The sequence below is a fragment of the Rhipicephalus microplus genome, chromosome 2 (assembly GCF_043290135.1).
Source record: "Rhipicephalus microplus isolate Deutch F79 chromosome 2, USDA_Rmic, whole genome shotgun sequence".
Classification (NCBI taxonomy): domain Eukaryota; kingdom Metazoa; phylum Arthropoda; class Arachnida; order Ixodida; family Ixodidae; genus Rhipicephalus; species Rhipicephalus microplus.
The window spans coordinates 288522103-288543066 of NC_134701.1; the positions used below are offsets into that span (position 1 = coordinate 288522103).

A 20964-nucleotide genomic window follows, 5' to 3' on the forward strand; every position below is an offset into this window, starting at 1 on the left:
TTGGAGGTACGCGCTTATTTTGCCATTTCTTCATTTATTCCCACTCTGTCAGTCTCACAAGCAATCGATGTGAGGCGTTGTTTGTTAGCTGGTTCTGACTCGTTAAAGCTAATTCTAGCTGCTACGTCTCATTAAAACGTCGAGTCCGTGTTTGCCTGGACAGCTCCAAGCCTTTCGCACCAGTCGCCCCTTCCTTGTCTGCGGGCGTACGACAATCGGGTGGATAGCATATCAGGGTTCGGCGAGTGTCATAAAGTCCGTTCGACAGCTATGTCGATATCTGTCGCGTATGCGAGGGTGGTGAGTTTGTTCTTGGTGGTTCAAGAGGCGCATGTCCCAAATACCCGTTGCTGCCTCGCGGGAATAGAACCGTCCAACTTTAGCGCGTGCGACGCTGCAGCCCAAAGCAGTGAGGCGTTCTCACGCGGGATGATTCGCGCCGACTCCCGGCTTCCGCGGTCGCTTTGTCGGCAGCGCAGTTCGGCGACCGAGGCAGTACCGCTTCCGAGAGGAGTGCACATACGTCCTTTGAGTCAGAACCGGTGATTGATGGCGGCGATGGAGCAGGGATGGCGGCAGGCTGCATGGCTTCCTCTGGCTCGGTTGTCGATGGCGATTGACTCATCGACAACGCGTTTAGTCTCAACGTATGAATTTTTTGGAACTATCCATATGGTTACAAAGCCATATAGGTGGTTGTGTAACCAAAACAAAGCGGATATTGATGACACGCTATGTGTATGGAATGACGCCAGAAATTAACGTGTATACTAAATAAGTATACTAAGGATACTAAATTTCAATGCTCGTAGCCTTGTAAAGAAAATTCGCAAACTTGAACTGCCACTTCTTGAACATGATCCACGCATAACAATAATTACGAAAACCTGGTTAACTGACAATGTTTGTGATTCTCTTTTAGTCCCTCCAAACAATCGCTTGCATGTTCCGTTGTGATCGCCCAAGTAGGGGCCGGTGGCGTGGCCATTGTTTTACGGCATCGATTGCCTGGTGTTGTTGTAAACCAAATCGATGGTCATGAAAGCTTATTCCTAAAAGTAGACTGCTGGGACTAATTCTTTATTGTATGTGCTGTGTACAGGCCTGCATCGGCTATCGCAGAATACATTTCCAAACAGTGCGATCATAGGGCTACATTTTCGAAAAATAGGGTTGATACTCGCCCGTGATTTTAATAAGCTTTGCATTTATTGGCGTAACCCTGTTTTCTTTTTCGATGTGGATGTAAACCCTCTTGTTAATATTATGATCATGTGTGACCTAAAACAAACGGTTACCGAGTACACCAGAGAAGCAGGAAGTGTTCGCTCAGTAATAGACTCAATTTTCATTAGTAATGACATTTCTGCATACTCCGTAAATGTGGTTGATGGTGTCTCAGATCATAAGCGGTGTGCCTTTTCTTTCCGCTTGGTGATACAAAGCAACACAAAAAACAAGGAAAAATTATTAAGGACTTTGCTAAAGCTGATGACCATGCAATACTTGGCCGATTGTGAGAACTGTGTGAATATATGCCAGGCTGCGCCTTAACCCTCTGGAATGCTCTAAAAGACACTATTCGTTAGTGCATTGCACAGTTTGTCCCTTCCAAATATGTTCGCACTAACAAAAACAACCCATGGATGACAAGAGAAATTATTCATCGACACCGTAGGCTAGAACAAGAAAAAAACATAAAAAGCTCTTAGTGTAATATCTCAATTAAAAGTCGGCCTCGCTTCCAAACTCTCCGATGCCAAATTTAGGTATTTCACTCATTCATTGCCCGAATTCTCGACAAAAAGTCCAGAAAAAGTCTGGCGATATTTAGAACAAACGGATGCTGCACCAGGCAAATAACCGATGATGGTTCCATCGTAAACAATCCGTCAATTGTCGCTCATCACTTTAACAGATACTTCTGCTCCGTATTTTCTGCTCCCCAGCATGAATCATCACATTTAAGCGTTGTTCTAGTAATGTGTTCTGATTTCATAACTTATGAGAGTATATTTTCTTTGCTACTGAACGTGAAAACGAAATCGTTAGTGGGTCCAGATAATATCCCTAACATATTCTTGCGTAGGTATGCCGAACCCGTTGCGCACGTTTTAACAAATGTTTTTCGCCTCTGTTTTGAAAATTCCCTCGTTCCTGATGACTGGCGTGCGGCACGTGTAATCCCGGTGTGAACGGGGATGGTGTGAACGGAGCAAACTACAGGCCTATTTCCTTAACGTGTACGTCATGTAAGCTACGTGAACACATACTCACACATTACATTGCCACATTTCTTCAGGAAAATAGCTTGCTATTGCCATCGCAGCACGGATTCAGAAAAAAAAAAAAGATTGACCACAACGCAACCAGTCACAACAATTCATTAGTTCGTGCACGTCGCCACTTGATATGGGGAATAAAATTGATGCTATTTTTTTAGATTTCAGTAAATCATTTAATCTTGTCACGCAAAGCAAACTCATTTCTAACATGCATGATCTTGGCCTACATGTGAACTTTATTGATTGGATCGGTTCTTACCTTCATAATCGCAAGCAGCACGTTAAAGTAAATGACTGCATGTCTGCTATTCTACCACTATCATCCGGTGTCCCTCATGGCAGAGTTTGGAATCTGTTCCCTTTTTAGTGTACATAAATGATATTGTTAAATCGGTAGACACATTGCAAGTGCACATAAAGTTTTTTTTTGCACATGACTGCATACCCTTTAAAACAATTACTACTCCAGATGACCAGAAATGCCTGCAATCCAACCTGTGTGCCATTTATAAGTGTTGTGAAGAATGGTCAATGAAATTAAATAGTGGTAAGTCAGTTGTCATGCACATAACAAATAAGAAACATTGTTTTCATTATGTGTATGATCTTAACAAATGTCCCTTGACTGAGGTTGAAGAATATAAATACTTAGGTGTCACAATTGAAGACCGCTTAACACGGTCGAATCACATTAATAAAACATGCTCATCTGCTTCTAGAAAGCTTGGTTTTTTTTAGACATGTACTAAATACAGCACCCTCAGAAATAAAACTGTTGGCCTATGATACTTTTATATGACCGAAGTTGGACTATGGTAGCGTTATCCTGGACCCACATCTAAAGAAAGATATTAAAAAAAAAACTTGAGATGGTGCAGCGTAGAGCGGTGTGCTTTATCTTTATTGTTTACCACAGAAATTACTCACCGACAACGATCATGACCATCAATAACATCCCTACTTTACAACACCGAACGGCAGTTGCCCGGCTGAAATTCCCATACTCGCTCTATTTTCGGAAATTTAGCATCCGTCCAGAAACTTACATAAGAAATCGAATTTCAAATCCAACTTGGCACACACATACTTACACTCTTGAGCCTTACTTCGTGCGTACAAATATTTCCATGAATTCTTTTTTTCCTCGGACTATCAATGAGTGGAACGAGTTACCACCCTTGAAGCGTTCTCTGATAATGATTATCTGGATGTTGATACATGTGTATTTTTCTCTTTTTAAAAATACAACGCAAGCTCTCGACTGCTTCACAGTGCACTTAACTTACATTCTGTAGCTGCGATTTAGATTGTCTTGCTGTCATCTTAATTAATTTTTGGTTGTATGTTCATCTGTTTTACCGTGTTTTTGTTGCTTGAAATTTCCTTGTATTAGAGTTAAACTGTGAAATACCTTTTTAATATGCCCCCTTGCTTGGTCTTTCGACCGCACTATACTGTAAATAAATAAATAAAGTAAATATGTGTAGGCTGCGTTTCCAGACAAACCCCGGTGTGGCGCCGCGGATTGCAGGACTCGCCTGTATTAGAAGACGTAAAGTCGACAAAAGAAGAGAAGCCATATAGCGACGCTTGCTCTCTGAGCTAGAGTCGTCATTTCAAAACAGGCTGCGTTTAACTCTTCCATACTTGGCACTGTATAGGTTGCTTCTACATGCGCCCCAATAACGGGCACGAGGATGCCGGCGAGAGGGACTGTCGCGCTTTCACTGGTATTCTGTATTGCTTGAGTATTTTAATATCAAGGGTTTCGCAAATAAAGCGATCACGGGAAACAACATTGTCGTGACTGTCCTCAATGTCGATGTTTTATATGGAATTAAGCTCTTTAGGGTTATTTATGCGGCATGTAGCAGTAAGTGCATTAGATGTAGTTGACGGAATGCGCTGATCTGTGCGCGCTTTCATCGTGGGTAGTGAATAGAGGCCTCCTTTTTCCTTTCTGCTATTTGCAGACAACGTTTACGCGTCAATCAATCAATCAATCAATCAATCAATCAATCAATCAATCAATCAATCAATCAATCAATCAATCAATCAATCAATCAATCAATCAATCAATCAATCAATGTCTTTTCATTTTATTCCAAAATGACATGAATGTAAGACTATTAGCACCAATAGCTTTTTTTGCTAGTGCATGGTCCAACGTGACAAGTGCATTGCAGATCAGCCCTATGGTTTATCTGGAATAAGGATTCGCATAGCTCATCTCAAACCGACTGATTAATAATAAGCGATGCAGCACAGGTCAAAAGAAAATACTAACATTACACAATACTCCACTTGTGACCAGCGGTGCAAACACACGCAACTCCCCTCATAAGTGTGGCAGCTTGGGCTAGTTGGTATGGCATGAAGATAGTTATAGCGCGAGCACAGAACGACGATAAAGAGACAAAAAGGTGTCTTTCGTGTCATTCTTGTCTCTGTGTCGTCGTTTTGTTCTCGCGCTATAACTATCGTCATCCCCTCACACGCCTGTTGGAACTATACCTGTGCAGCAGCGTAAAGCATTGACTTGTGATGGCGAGCGTATTTATAAGCCGCTTGCTCTGCCACTGTGTGTCTCCTATTATCACTCAATGCGCAAGAGTTGGCGAGGTGGACTTCAACACTCGCTCTTATACCCACCAACAACGACTGGTGGGAAGGAAAAAGGAGTCATTCGATGTTTGCAGCCCAAACTCACGTACAACGCTGTGAATCTATCGTTAGTTTAAAGGGAACGTCTGCGTTGGGGTCAAGCTAAAACACTGCTGAGTATTAATTGGCGCCTGAATGAAGGACACGACCGGAATGTTTCACTTTTTCATTCTTGATTTCAACACTGTGGCCTCTTGGAGAGTGCTGCTCTCGGGTGACTTGTCTTACTACAACGTATACATAGCATGACTGTGATTAAAGGCATGACTGTGCGTTTACATAGTGATTAACGAAACAGAGTGAGCGAGTAGTTAGCTGAGTAGTGGAAGTTTGCAATTAGTGACAGTTGATTAATGATTAATAATTAGTGAAGGCTTGACGTTACATTCAGTGAACGATGGTATAGCGACACCCGATGTTTCAGGCCTTCGAGTCGGCTTAGGCGCAGTTTCTTCGACGAGCCGTCTTTATGTATGCCAAAGAGCGGTGGAATTAAAGCTCAGATTAGTAGCAGAGATGCTCGACCTGATTTTCTGGACCGTTTTTCTGCGCCACTACGGGGCGCGGGAGTGGCGGAATACTGACGCACCACGGCTGCAGAGACTCGCCGCCTCCGCGGTGATTGCGAGCGGGCCGCTGTGTGTGGGTTCCTCCTCCTCCTCCCTGAGTGATCGGGGCACCGCCGAAAGTGGGAAGACGTTGTTTAAGTGGCCTTCATTAGAGGACAGGAAGCAGAGCAGTCCCCTTCCGAGCTTATCCGCTGCCCTCGTTTCGGGCCCCGCGAGGTTTCTGAAGGCGGCTCTTCCCTCCCCTCAAGTCCTCTCCTCGCCTGCCGTATCGTCGGCGATGCGTTTCTCCCGGAGTGGAGGGAGCGCGTGGCGGGATACTCTCCTCCGACTCGGACCTCCCATTGTCAAGAAGAAAATTGGGATGAATCATTATAGGCGCGGATCGAATCATGAAAAACGAAGTTAAAGAAGGAAAGAAAGAGAGAGAGAGAGAGAAAGAGAAAGAAAAGAAGAAAGAGAGAGAGAGAAAGAAAAGAAGAAAGAGAGAGAGAAAGAAAGAAATGAAGCAAGAAAGAAAGGAAGAAAGAAAGAAAGGAAGAAGGAAAGAAAGAAAGAAAGAAAGAAAGAAAGAAAGAAAGAAAGAAAGAAAGAAAGAAAGAAAGAAAGAAAGCTTAGCTACGGAACATAGTGCTGAACACAACTAATAAAAAGTAGGCACTGCGCCGTGTCGCCTGTAGGCAGACAGAAATTAAGTGCCTTCTTCCTTTTCCACATGAACCACTACCACCACTAATAAAAAGTGAGGCAGCTTCGCCCTAGCGCTGCCAAGTGAGAAGGAAGTGCGGAGTTGGGCTGCCTTTCTTTGTTTCTCTCCGGTTTGCTGCTTCTTTCCTCATCTCTTTTTTCCTGTTGTTTTTTCAAGTTTCTATAGCTTTTTTTTTTCACATTCATTTCAATTTTTCTTCCCGTCTTTCTTTCTCTCTCTTTCTATTTCTCGCTTGCTTCTACTTTGAACTTTTGTACTTGTTTCTGTTGTTGCCTGTAATGTCAGCACTTTATACTGCCATGAAGGAGCTCGAGGAGCAAGAGGAAGAACTCTATTCTTCGGCGTGAGCGAGCGCTCAACATGCTACAGATGACAATGCTATATGTGTGGTTCGGCTTACGTTGCGCCAAGCGGCGACGAGAGCCTGACCCCCTAAAGTGCCCCGCACCGAAAAGTAAATAAATAAATAAAAAAATGTAAAGCGATGGACAGAAAAAAAAGGAGGCAGACCAAAAGTAAGGGGTCCTAATAAGATTTTCGAAATAGCGTTTTTTTTTCACATGGATTAGCGTTTTGTGAAATAGCGCGATCTGGAAGAAACAAGTACGAGAAACAAAGAAAATCCGTGTGCGCGTCCGTCTGCGACTAAGTTCGTTGGAGTAAAATAATTTGGTCCTGTTTATTATTGTATTCATTTTGTTCCAGTCATCATCTGAATGCTTGTGTTTTATGGAGACGGAAAAAAACGTAATTACAATAGAAAAAGACCTGGAGACAGCTCACACACGTGGATTGTAAGAACTTTATTAATTGACATCCTCCCATGTGAACTAGCTCCGGCACCATTCGAATCCCGCAATTTGCCGTCAAGACTCTTAGGGCATCCTTTCTTTCTAGATGGCATTGTGCTTTTCACACCTCTAAGCTCGACTATCGCGCCCTCGGCAGCCGTGCCGCCATCTTTGGCACAACAATGAGTCTCGTTTATCCTTCCTGCTCTTCGTAACGGCGAGCGCAGCCTCTCTTCCGGTCCGATCCTTTCCGCCGTCGGCTTTCCTTTGTCAACATCCTGGATTGGTGGGAGCGCGCTGCAGAAGCTGGCTGAGAGGTGACTTCGAGCGAGATGTTTACTAAGGCCTTACATATGCCCCTTCAAGCGCGAAAATTGTCCCGTGTCCCACTTCGGCGGCTTCTGCGTGGCTGATGCAAAAAATCGTCGTCACGCGATGACGTCATCACGGCGTCACCGGGTGACGTTATCGCGTCAATTAAGTTACCGCAGAGGGCGACGCCCACGGTATACATCCACCACCTCATCAAAATCTTGTGATGGAGGAGGTCACTGCCTGGCGTATAGACTCCAAACCGGAACCCACAAAAACACACGCACAGTATACATCGCATGCAGCCCACATCTTACAGGAATTAAGGCCCTTGGTGCGGGGCCACACTAACCCTGTACCACATTACGTGGGAGTGCACACCACAACATGAACATCGCGAGCGAGCGATGAGAGGCACTGCTGTCACGCTCGGCTCTCGACGACCACATCAGGCTCGTCCAGAGAGCAGAGCGGATGGCAAGAGCCAGCTGAATCCCGGACTAAGGGCCTCGATCATCTGCAAAGCCACTTCGGGGCAATCCACAGGAGCTTTGCCTGTACATGAAGTTTGTAATCATCATCGTCATAATCACTTGACAGCATTGCTTGGTCGAAGGTTAAATAGATGATCCAGGACGTATTGCAAAACCACGTTAGTTCCAGAAAGTTTTCAGAGCGAAGCGCGGGGGAGTGAATAGATCAACTGAGAAGAAATAGACGACGACGGATATCGCCATTGAGTCGACTAACGCGCAACAATAAAAGGCGTTTAACTTTTTTTTTGTTCTTCTAGGTATTGAAATAAAGGGATCGAACATATGACTTACTTAAGAGTGATTGAAAAGCCGCCGTGGTAGCTTATAGCCCGTAAGCTGTCTCTCTGTTACGTCCGAGGATTCATTTCGATCCGATCGGTATACGTGAACTTCAGTGTTTACTTATATTTCAGTGCACGTTGTAAAGAACGTGTAGTGGTCAAAACTGACCTTGTCGTTGCAGTCGTTGCATGTTCTCAGCCAAAGATCAGTGCGCGTGCACCGTGCATCAGTGGAAACGAACGTCTCGTATTATATTAGGAGCGAAGCTCCTTAAGGCGTGGGCTGTGCGTCCCCTGTATGTAGCCACCTCTCGTTCAGTTCTAAGTATTACTCTAGCCACCGCCCGATCTAAAGGGTACAGCCATATCCATCCATCCATCCATCCATCCATCCATCCATCCATCCATCCATCCATCCATCCATCCATCCATCCATCCATCCATCCATCCATCCATCCATCCATCCATCCATCCATCCATCCATCCATCCATCCATCCGTCCGTCCGTCCGTCCGTCCGTCCGTCCGTCCGTCCGTCCGTCCATCCATCCATCTATCCATCCATCCATCCATCCATCCATCCATCCATCCATCCATCCGTACGTCCGTCCATTCATCCATCCGTCCATTCATCCATCCGTCCATCCGTCCGTCCGTCTATCCGTCCATCTATCCGTCCGTCCGTCCGTCCGTCCGTCCGTCCGTCCAAAAGATGCAAGATGTTATAAACTAGACGGCGGTACGTGTAGTTGATTATGAAAGATGCGAGGTGTTATAAAATAGCAATGATGCCACATATGGCGCGTGTCATCGTTCGATATAGTGCGGCGACGTACGCTAGGGGTAGCGGTGCAATAAAATCGAGTGGGCAAAATGTACGGAGGATTCATGGTTTACCAGGTTTACCTCCGGAGCTTCGCCCACTCATCATCGTTCACTTCGTGGATATGGCGGCATTTTTTTTATTACCTGTACATCACTGCGCATGTTGCTTGTGAGCGGGCATACGGACGTATTCACGTGATGCCATTCGCAAGGGGCACTATAGTGTGGCACTCGCCATATTTGTGGCCCCCACGCGCGGATGCCATCGCGAAATTCTCGGCAGTACGTTTTGTTTTGACATTGTTTCTTAGGAAACAGTGTAGTGAGGTGCAGTGCCACCAAACATCAAACTGTCATATGCTGGATCGCTGAACGATCGGTAATGGAGCGCACTCGCTAGTGCCGCCTGGCGGGAGGGACTCACTGAACACCTCCTATAGACCTTTTCTGAAATGGCTACCTGGGTGCCAGCATAGTCCTTTGTGGGCTGCGCGAATTGGCGTGACCCCCCCCCCCCCCCCCAAGTGCACTGTGGATGTTGTGCCTTTAGCCTTTGTAGTCCCGTGCGCAGCCCATCATGGTGGCGTTTCTTCCTCTCCTGTGAAAAGGTGTATACGTGTGGATTGACACCCGTAACTTTATACGAAAGGTGCGAAGAGCAGAACTGTGGCTTCAAGGAGACCGGGCTGCCGGTGCTCGACAAGATCGCTGAGATAATAAGGCTGTGCCATCCATTGTAAATATAGGCGCCGTCTTCGCCGTGTCTTCGCAGAACGATGCCTCCGCATTATGCAGCCGTAGTTTGTGGGGTGTTCTCCAGGTGTATACATTGAAAGCAACGAAGGCGATCATTGGTTCGTGAAATGTGTTCCGGGGAACTGTGATCAGGACAATAGTGCATGCATGCACGATGGAACATATTTTTTTTTCGTCTTTTATTGCGCTGACCGCGTGTTGGTGAGTTCGCGTAAGTGCAGCTAACGCACTGCATCCGCGCAGAGTGGGCGCAAACCGTAACAACTTCGCGCTGTCGATTTTGCCGTGTCCGCTGTGGGTGACCGGCTTGTATCACCTTTCATAGACATACCTGGGGCTGCAAGCAGCTTGTCGACGCCATGTAATACAGCGCGAAGGATTTCAGAACCACACGCCGCCAGGCTTATACAACAACGTAATGGTGGTCCGCACTACAGGCCCTTTCTAGACTTTTGGATGAAATAGTACAATTATGTGTAAGGTGTTTTGATATCGTAGGGTGACCTGACGAAAGTACAAGCGAGAAATCCTCTACGTGTTCGTAACTACCGCGACTCCTACGATACAAAAGTTCGCTGACACCGAACGACACGTTGTCCTTATTTTGCGCTTTACTTTTGCGGCCGTGTGGTTTGCATGCAGTGCGTGGCCCATCTATTCTCCAGGGAGCGGAGAACGTGACGTCTATAGGCAGATCTCTCCATCGTCGCGCCTTGCTCTTGTTCATTGTTGAGAAAGAGCCACGGTCACGCGATACGTACATCGTAAATCACACTGCCTCCAGCCTTTTGTACGTGGTCATTCTTGTTTATTTATTTCTTTTGACTGACAATCGGACGCTCGGGCGCTATATCTCTTTCGATCCAGAACGAAGACTCACTGGGTGGGTCCTTGTCGCATAGCGCTCTGGACGCTCTGTTAAATCTCATCTAAAGTACGCCCTCGACATCACTCTGGCAGATGCTTCACTCGCTGTTCGCGGAACGGGGCTGTACGGATACGCCAGCCTTTATTGCACGTATATATAATATACCTTGCAGCTTACAAATTCACCTCCATTCGTGTCGTATGCAGTGTATGTTGACCCCTGAGAGTTGCAGGTGCTTGTCGCGCCGACGAATATATTGTCATTAGCGGCGCTTAAGAATACATTTCTTGTCCTGCCAGTACTGTTCCCGACTTCAAATAGGTTTCATGGTTCGCAGCGGCATCCGGAAGTTTGGCTTGTGCGTGCCACGATAAGGGGCGGAGTCGAAGCAAAACAGTTGTTTCGCTTTGTGGCGATCAGACGGACCGAAATGCTTGTTAAAAACTTGAATAATGTGTGAATTTTCGCGTTGACATTAGTGTTTTGTCACTTGCTAATTATGAGATACCACAACATCATTATTGTGTGCTATAGGAAAAAAAGAATATGTTACAGAAGAGAGAGCAAAAGAAAAAAAAGCTTGTTTGGCAACCGCTATATCTCCACGGGCGTGCGCGACACCTGTAATGAGGAAGGAAGTGGAACAGGCCCATGGAAGGTTTCGGATTTTGGGCGAGTTGATGCTTCTTGTTGAATGTGAAGTGTGAAGCAGCGCGAACTGTAAATGACCACGCCGACGCCGACATCGTCTGCCACTATGCACAATTCACGCAAACACAGCTTTCATTGTAAAGCGAGTTTATTCACTAAACATAAACTATAGGGCACATCACTCTGCAGGCTGCATGCAGTGGAGGTGCTTCTGTTCTTACAGCTCTAGCCTGTAGGGGTATACGTTATACGGCGCCGATTCCCCGTCCAGGACTGTCTGCAAAGGCCACTGGATCTGTGGGCCGAGCAGGCAGCGGTAGCATCCGTGTGTTTGCTCGGGGGTTCATCCACCCCGGTGCTGCCCGGACGCAGCAGGAGTGGGCGGGCAAGCCCTTGTTGTTCCCAGAGATCGCGACCCGGGGTGCTGCTCGGGAGGCGTCTAAAAATAAGATGGCGGCTCGCTTGCTCTTTCGCGAGATATAAATGAAGAGGGCGAGGGACGAGGAAGGGAACAATATTTATGCCGTAGTAGTCGTCGTCGTCGACGAGCGGGTCTGCGCGCAGTGACGAGTTGACTCCTCCTTTTCGGGCAATTGCCCTAGAGGTCGCGTTTCTGCGCCCTTTTGCGGTTCCGCCCGGAAAATAATAGTGCGCTTGAAAGGGGGGGCAAAGCGAAGGTTGTTACGGCTGCATCCCGACGCGGTCACCGCAGAACGTTTGTTCATCTTGCGAGATGGCAGCTCGAAGCGCCCAGCTGCTCTTTCTAATGGAAAGCGCTGAGAGGGATATTTATTGATGTTTCCCTAGCACCGTGACTCCTTTTTTTCTTTTTCTTCTTGCGTATACAGAGAGGTGTGCAGCTGGTATCGAGTGGTGCTTGCTTTCTGAACCAGATTTCCGCTCTGGGTAAACACGGAAGTTTTCCTCGCGTCCACATTTTGTTTGCGAACGTTTCCACGCGCGCCTCGGGTCCAAATTAAAGACTGAGATTTATGGCTTCAGCGGAGCTCGGGGAGCAGACGGCTGCGAGGAGAGGCCGCAGTTCCGTACACCCGGCATTGACGTGAAACCTTAATGAGCTACAAAAGCTTACAATCGAGTCGTTTTCTTGGGGGACTTTGTTCGGGAGTGATGACGAATACTGAATTTCGCATGAACATTTGAACGGGATGAGCCTTTTGGTGCTGCTGCTTGGTTTCGGTACGACGCTGAATTCGGCGTCCGCCAACTACATCTAGCGGCGAGATATCGTTATTTATTCGTACCGTCTGATTCACGAGAGAGAGATCACTTTTTGTCCACATGTGGTCGGCAGGCCCAGTATCTGACACAAAGCCGCCTGAGGGCTTGTGGGTTGACTGTTCCGAACAAAATAGCGTTCTTGGGCACATGCTAAGGGAGAAAAAATAAAAAAGAGGGAGCGTTATGGGACAATTTTGAAGCCCAGCTATAATTTTGTTAAGCTATAAGCCTAAACGAAATGAAGTTGTGGCATAGTGGCAATTGCGACTATAGAGCATAAAGAAAGAGGGGAGGGGTAGTCGTTGGAAGAGGTTAGCTTATGGACACTAAGTGCGCAGGCTTGTCATATTTGTTTTTCTCATGAGCGCACCAAGAATTTGGCAGGACCATGATGGGAATAATAATAATAATAATAATAATAATAATAATAATAATAATAATAATAATAATAATAATAATAATAATACATTTTATTTACGAACACACATGCGAATAAGACGTGGCGGCTTCAGAAGAGGTTTGCGACGCTATAGGCGCTCTCCCTCCTAATTTTCTTTTTCTCCTCCATCGCCACGCACACTTCATCTCAAGCCGAACGATTTTTCCGGTTGACCCGCTCGGCCTATAGATGCGTGCCGCGCTCGGTATACTCTCGTGCAATGGCCACCGCCGATTTTGTTGTTATCTATTTCTCGAGGTTTCTAAACTGATGTCAGCGTGGCGCTTGTAACATCTGGCCAGCTCCGAATTTACGATCGAGGGGGGCGTCAGATCGGTCGCTCCCCTCGGTTGAAAGTGTCGCGGGGGCAACGCTCGAGTCAGTTCGCCCGACCGACCGCAACTGGCCGCACCGATTGCGACACACGCCCGAAACTTCGCGCGTTCCCACGACGAATCTGTCCGAGACGGGAGTGACTTTCGCAAGATTTATGCTGGCCGGCTAATCTGGCCTCGCGCAGTCGCCTAGCTGTGCGACTTCTCTTGTCTTCCGTCTTGTGGATCGTATTGTTTTTCCCCTTTTTTCAAACAAACACCGAGGAACGCCGTCAGGGAAGATGCATTACTTTTTTAGAACGCTAAAAATGTTAAATGGATGGCTTATGCAGATGACACTGCGCCTTTCTTTAGGGACACAAATTCGGACACTCCCACAAATTGTGCGAACACGATACTCCAGGGCATCAAAAATTTGCGTTATAGAAACTATTTAGGAATTAATGCTAAAAAAAAAGACGCACGCGATCATGTGTCGCCCAAAGCATAAGGCCCTAAATTTACAAGAAGGCTGTTTTTTAAACAATGAAGAAATTAAAATTTTAAACGAGGTAAAAACACTTAGAGTCATATTTTCCGAAAATTTGCTTTGGAACAAACAGGTCGACTTTTTTTTTGCGCGAAGCTAAACAAAATAACGGGTTATTACATAGGCGCTGACATGTTTTGCCCACCATTGTGAAACGCACTGTCTATAACTCTCTATTTCTGTCTTCAATAAACTATACTGCCACCTAGTTTGGGGTACAACATCAAGGCAAATTATTATTAAGCCTAAACTATGTCAAAAACGAGCCACTCAGGCTGTAGGAAATCTTGCTTCCAAAGAGCACACGTTCAAATATTTTTACGAATACAAAATCATGCCAGTTAAGTTCATTTACTCATTTCGTCTAGCTTGTATATACTGAAATGCATTTAGAAAGGGAAATGTCAGGTATGTAAATTTCTTTAACCTTCATCGTCGCGAAATTTCATATAGCACAAAACATGCGGATCTTTGGTCAGCACAATTTGTCGCACTAACTATGGGCAGTAATCGGTATCCTATCGTATTGCTGAACTTTTAAACACTTTAAATACACATGGAATAAACCTGGACAACATGTCTTCTCGCTCCTTATTCACCCATTTCATTTCGCTTGACCCCGCCGTGTAATTCCAGCAGAACATCAATATGTGAGCATATACCAAATGTACATATGCGTTTACCTGTTTATTTTGAGTTTGTTCTTGCCATTACGTTTTCTTTTTCTTATTTGGTTGTGATTGTTCATTGCCCTATTTTTTTTTCTAAATTATTTCGTGCGTGTCTTATTGATGTCGTGGCGTAGCGTAGTTACATTTATGAAAAAAAAATCCATTTACTTTATGCACCCCTACGCTATTGTATCTATACTTATGCAAAGTGCCTTGGATTATTGTTAGCATGCCATGTACATTCAGTGCTGCACACTGTCGAACTGTAACACAAGGGGGCCGGGCTTAGTAAAGCTGCAAGGCAGCTTTTTCCCGCAACCCCCTTTCTCCTTGCGGAGATGAAAATAAAGTTTGATTTGATTTGATTTGATTTGATTGTACGCTTTCGTGCGCGCGCTTTGGTGTTACCGCTCTCCTTCATCGGCACACCACTAAGATGGTCGCGTCTGTCGCGCTTCTGTGGCAGTTTGACTGGTCTCTCGTTCGGGGTTGGCTGTTCGGAATGTGCTTTTGAGGCTGTTCGCAGCGAGTCCCGTCAGGACGTCCGTCGCGGTGATTTCTGCCTTGATATAGAAGTGGCTGCCGATTAACAAAAGCTTTGTCAGCCTGTATTTCTATTTGCCCGCGTTTATATTGAATGCACTGTGCTCTTACGGCGAAGATGCATACACCGAATGGTTTCGTGGACCCCCTTAAAGCTCCTCTGTTTGGTGCAGCTACGTGAATGTTGCCTAACTGTGGCTGCTCTCAAGTTTCCCGGTGGTGCGCGATCGAAGTGGTCTGTATGCTCGCCACATGAAGCATAATACACATTGCGACACGTGAAGGCGATAATTGTGCGACTTGGCCGGGTGGCGTTTCTCCTACGGGGCACGATTTGAAAGAAACTCGTCTGCGTGATATCTGAACGAGGAGCAGCGTCACACTGTCTCGTGGCACTATTATTGCACGCTCTTCACTACTCCCTCCGTTCATTTGCATCACAGTGTTCGATCAAAAACTTGGAGAATCGTTTCGGTTGGCGGGTTCGTACTGGTTTAACTGTAGATCACTGTTTATTAGCATCATAACCCTAATTTTGGTTTCAGCGCTTAAAGTTGTTTAGTGACTTAGTCAGCGGCGTGAACTAGGCAGGAGGCGATTTATGATTCCAATTTCATTTTTTTATTATATAACTCTCTCATATTCTTGGTGTTTCATTCTCGTCTCGCGTGTACATGTTTGCCTGCGCCCGTCAACTCCAGCGGCCACTGTTCTCGCGCAGCGACACCTGAGTCACCTCGCTCGCCGCCGCTCGCCAGGTGCATGCGTTTACAATCCGCGACGGCCGAACGCGGCTGGCATTCGAGTGAGTCAGGACGTCGGCGAAGGGGCGACTGCATTGCGGCCTATTCAGATGTATTCGTGCAGCTGCAGCACTACCCGGCTTCCGTCAGCGTAGCAGTAAGCATGAAACCGGATGCTCAAACGCACCATTTTCCATGGCGGCTCGCCTCTAACCGTCTCCGGGGTGTTTCGGGATTCCTTGTGTATTTCGGATGCGTGGCATGTGTGCTGATTCACTGATCACGATGCATGCTTGTACAGTTACGGAAGGCATTTTGTTTTCGGGTAAGTAATCACAAAAAAATAAAGGAATAAAGAAACAACGTGTGACGAGCCACACCAAGCAAGATGCTTCAATTAAGTTATCTGAAGGTGAATAATGATCTCTTTTTTTCCCTAATAACTCCAGATTCTTGGTATCGATGCCAATTTTTCTCTTTTAGCATACCGTCGCACTGTATAGTGTGCAGTACAGAAAGGGCCTTTCTAATCGAAGTTATTGCACACTTCCATCGCTTTACGATCTCTGTTACCGCAGTGCGCGGAAACAGCGCACCTGCAGCCGATATTTGTATACATCGCGGTAACTGGAGTAGTTTACCTGTCATGTAGAGTGAGCTTAAGAGAGACAATGCAAATCCATCTCAGGAAGACATATGTTCGGACGATATGCGCGTGCAGATTTGAAGTATTCTTGATATGTGCATGTTAGAAATGCATGGTATCGTTTCGCTCAAGTTATGTTACTCACGCTGTCGCTAGCGCTCACCAGCAAACAGTAGTCTTTGTGCGTGTGTGTGTGTGTAGTATTAGGTGTAGACTTTGAAGATCAAGGCAATGCCTAAGTTAGCTCTCGTCTCGCGTGCTGTTTATGAATCGGCACTTAAATTTGCGTTTCAACGTGACTTTGTAAATGATGGAGTACGATTGGCGGACTCTCTTCCAGCATTGCTGTTTTTTTGTTTTTCGTGTTCGTCTCCTTCTTTTTCCTTTGTCAAACACTAAATTGCCTTCTCTTCACGCTACCTGGCTTTGTTCGTGAATCCATACGCACCGGCTCGTATATATAGATGCATTATTTTTGTGCGATGCCATTGTATTACGCTGCTTTTGTGTGGGACTCACATTTTGGCGTTGCTTGCGCTGTGCTCGTAGCTGTGTCTCCTTGTAGCCAATGCACGATTGCCTTCGAGAAGTAGCTGTGCTGCGCCACCGTGTGACTTTCGCGCACTAACACACGCGTGCAAACTGAGCTGTGCACGTCGACTACGTTCACATCTCAAGGTGCCGGCTGTGTTACGAATTCGTATAATCTCGGCGACATGGTGGAGAAGTCTTTCTTGCATGATCTTTCTTATCTGGTACCTCGGCGAGTGGTGCGAGGAAACGCTGATACTCGCGTTGTATTTAAGGCGAAAGTCGCAGATGCTCACAGATGCGAAGATTCAACGTCGGTGTCGGCAGCGTTGGCGTCAGCACCAGTGAAGCAAAAAAAAAAAAAAATCACCTGGTGTCGTCACCAGGTAACGTCATCGTGACTTCACAAATCGACAAAATTTGTGGTGTCACATAACGTCACGGGATGACGTCATAATATACAAGTCATCGTCGCTTATTCGTATATGGCGCGATCAAGCAGACAGTGCTAAGGTCCCTAAATGAAACAAGTTGTTTCATTAGACGGTACAACATCGCGATAAGAGCAGAAAGCTTCTAGGATGAAGGCGGGTCAATACATAGCGAAGAAAAAGATCGATTTCTCCTCGAGTAGTCTGAGGCGAATGCATAAGCTGCACAAGGTTCTTTGCTGCTGGTAAGGCAGATAAGCCCTGTTATGGAGTCATTGGCGCCGCAGGGGCGCGCTGTCCGCCCTTCTTTGCCACAAATATTTGGAAGTGGTCATCACATTTACCAGCCTTTTTATGCTGTCATAGTGGATAACATTACAGTTTGATTCAGAGGGGCTGTGAGCGGCGTCCTTAACTTGTAAGCCCTCGAGTGCAGGGAACTGCTGGGAAATTTTCTGCAAAAAGATTGAAGATTGTGCGCATATCTGTATGTAATTTTGTTAGCAGTTGTAAAGAATTCGAGAAAGTCAAAGCCAGGCTCTCGACCAGGTAACGGCAGAAACAAGGCGCACCTCTGTGATCCCATAAGTGCACTGGCTATCGGATAACCTCAAGAAGGTGACACTTCGCGATAATATTGGGGCAGTCTTTTCCGTTACCGATAATCTCGGGAAACTGTGTGCCATTACAAACCCAGCTCGAGCTGAAAACGTTTCTAGTACAAAAAACACGAGAAGGAATTTGTCGAGTGCAAGAGTTCCGAGATTTATGGCGTTCCCCTGTCAAGCTGACATAAGTATGTCGGTTAAACCGGCAGGTGCATGAATGACGAATTGAAAGAGCATAATTACAAGTAAAATAAAGTGGCACCTTAAGGGTTTCTTGCACTCCACGTTCATGCGTGTGGTACTTCGTTTCATAGAACAGTCACTGTAGGTCGACATAAAGAAGAGATCACACGTCTGACTGTAGAAGTGGAACTTATCGATGCACTAAATGATCTGTGTGTTAGCAAGCCATCTTGTCACTTAAGGTCTTTCGCGCAAGGGCTGATTCATCGTCGTCGTAAGTGTGAGTGGTTTCTTTCGCGCATGTTTTTAGCGACGTTCAACTGTCTGCCTGGCGATAGTAGCACATGTGGTCCGATTTTTGAAAATGAACTTGCGTCCCATGGCGCTACATCAAGTCTTTTCAAATACATCACCAACAAGGCCACATGGCAAATCTCGTCTTCTGTGCAGATGACGCAGAAAAAAAAAATCATTGATCTGTGCTGTCCTTGCCTTCCACGTTTCGGGAAAGAAAAGGACGTCATCGGATATTCAGCATGCATGTGCTGTGCCGGACAACAGATGAGCCTATACACCCTAAGTTGTCTCGCCCCTAAAACAACGTCGTTGCTAGATACGAGTTAGAAGCGTGGAGGTTCGTGCCTGCCGGTTACGCTTCTCTGTTGCGGACATTGAACGCGATAATATTTCGTATGCAGTTGGCACGTGGAGGGCATCATACGTGGGCAGCGGACAATGTAGTTCAGGCGTGCGCACACTTATTAAGGGTTGCGCGGAAGTGGAATACATTCTGTAGACGCATGAGCAAACGTAATTATTTCAAGTCCGCATGAAGGTGAGTGTGATTTTAACACGAAAGTGTTTTATGCCGGGGTCCACGGAGACTTAACTGGCGTCACTTTTGCCATGGAAGTGACGTATTGGTGAAATGTGCGTGAATTATACCGACACCGAGAATGGAATTCCGACAACGCCCGTGCTGGTACGTCTGCAGCTTTTGCCGGAACGAAGCCTCGGGGATTGATGTTTTCATGGTGCGAAATTGATCATGCCGAAGTGTTGTCCGGATGCTCGATCGATTCGGAAGGATCGGTATGGCGGGTCGGTTGTCGGAGATACACTCTTAAGTGTTCATAATAACTTGAGTGTTTGTAGGAGTTATAACACCCTTTGTTAACACAACGTGCCATCCCAAGACACGTTTTTATTGCTTGAATTCGCGAACGCTCTAATGTAGGCCTGCAGGACATGTGATTGTTGCTCATGATTGACAAGCTGTACTGTGTCTGAAAAGTGTCTCTTACCATAGATATAATCAACTGTCTTTGCGATGAGCTTCACATCATGCACAGGAGTTTTCGAAGATAGAGCGACAATTTAGTTTTAAAAAGAAAACCAAGGCGACGTAATTGAAATAGCTCATGCCAAAATATTCCTTGCCGTGGTCTGATTACGTGCCACAGTCCGACCCCGAAGCACGTGGTATATGCGGGACACCAGATTGTTTTTGACTGCTTGCGGTTTTTCAACGTGAACGCAAAAGCTCAGTGCTATAGCGTTTTCGCATTCCTGCCCAGCGCCCTGTCTAAGGATAAATGACGACGTAGTGTTTAGGAAGGCCTTAGCGCCAAAATATTGAGGAATAAACGGACACTTGATAAGCCCAAGAAGGCAGTTACGCGAGACAGAGGGTATTCGTGTAAGTTGACTATATATATTTATCGTTTACGATAAGTTTCGAGTGATACAGAAAGGAATGCTCGACGCTGCATTACCATGTGCGGCGTTTTCATTTGTGTGTAGCATATGGCGTAGTTTATGTTGCATTTATTAGCTCGTCGACTTAGGGAAGTAAGTAGCTTAAACGTTATTTGTGCAACCTGCGCGAACGGCGACGGTCTTTTATCGCTGAAATGCTTTTGTGAGATCGGGGCTACGCTTTTTGACCGTTAGCGACGTCGTATAGGATATATCTTATCGGATGAGTGGAGTTTCCCCGAGCCGCCGACGCACCTCTCTTGAGATTGTTTTAGTCTCCCTCTGCGTCTGCCTATTTATTCGATAGCGTTTGTTAGTGTCGCCGCTGCTCACTGATGTTTCCTTGTTTGCCATGCGCATTTTCGCGCTTGAATTATACTCTAGATTTTGAGCTTTTATGGGGTCTCGTGGTGCAACAACAAAAATACTTGAACGCTCGGGAGGAAGGTAGTGCGACAACGCGAAAGCTTCGATATATATATATATATAATGAGATATAACAGACAGTAATGCCAAGGAATGTACAGGGGAAGTTATTAACATTAATGGAATGTAAATAAGAAGAAAGAAAAGTGGATGAAAAAATTACCAACTGTAAGCAGGAATCGAACCTACGACCTTCGAATTACGCGTTCGATGCTCTAACCACTGAGCTATTACAGCGGCACTCCCTCCATCCACTTTTTTGGGTTTATCTGTGAATTTAGAAGTAGGAGCGACAGTCAGCGCCATCTATAAGCCAAACAACGAGTGTGAAAACACTCTTATGCGCATGTTTGGCGTCACGTAGCACGTGAACTTATTATGAGCGGGCAGCTGATTAATTGTCCCTCTTATACAACCTAAACACACCAAGTCTGTATAAGAGGGACAATTAATCAGCTGCCCGCTCATAATAAGTTCACGTGCTACGTGACGCCAAACATGCGCATAAGAGTGTTTTCACACTCGTTGTTTGGCTTATAGATGGCGCTGACTGTCGCTCCTACTTCTAAATTCACAGATAAACCCAAAAAAGTGGATGGAGGGAGTGCCGCTGTAATAGCTTAGTGGTTAGAGCAT

At 45.9% G+C, this 20964-nt stretch overlaps 1 protein-coding gene across 6 annotated transcripts in view; it reads left to right on the forward strand.

Moving 5' to 3' along the window:
* Nucleotides 1-20964, forward strand: part of cv-c (RhoGTPase activating protein) — a 557988-nt gene that overhangs the window by 249557 nt on the left and 287467 nt on the right. The window contains exon 1 of one of the 6 annotated variants that reach the window (XM_075882225.1): nucleotides 15762-15902. The exons of 4 other annotated variants lie outside the window; for them this stretch is intronic. The gene's annotated coding sequence lies outside the window, so the exon portion shown is untranslated. Of the gene's footprint in view, nucleotides 1-15761; nucleotides 15903-17088; nucleotides 17111-20964 lie in introns of those variants that run through there. One more of the 6 variants, XM_075882228.1, reaches the window with a different exon arrangement.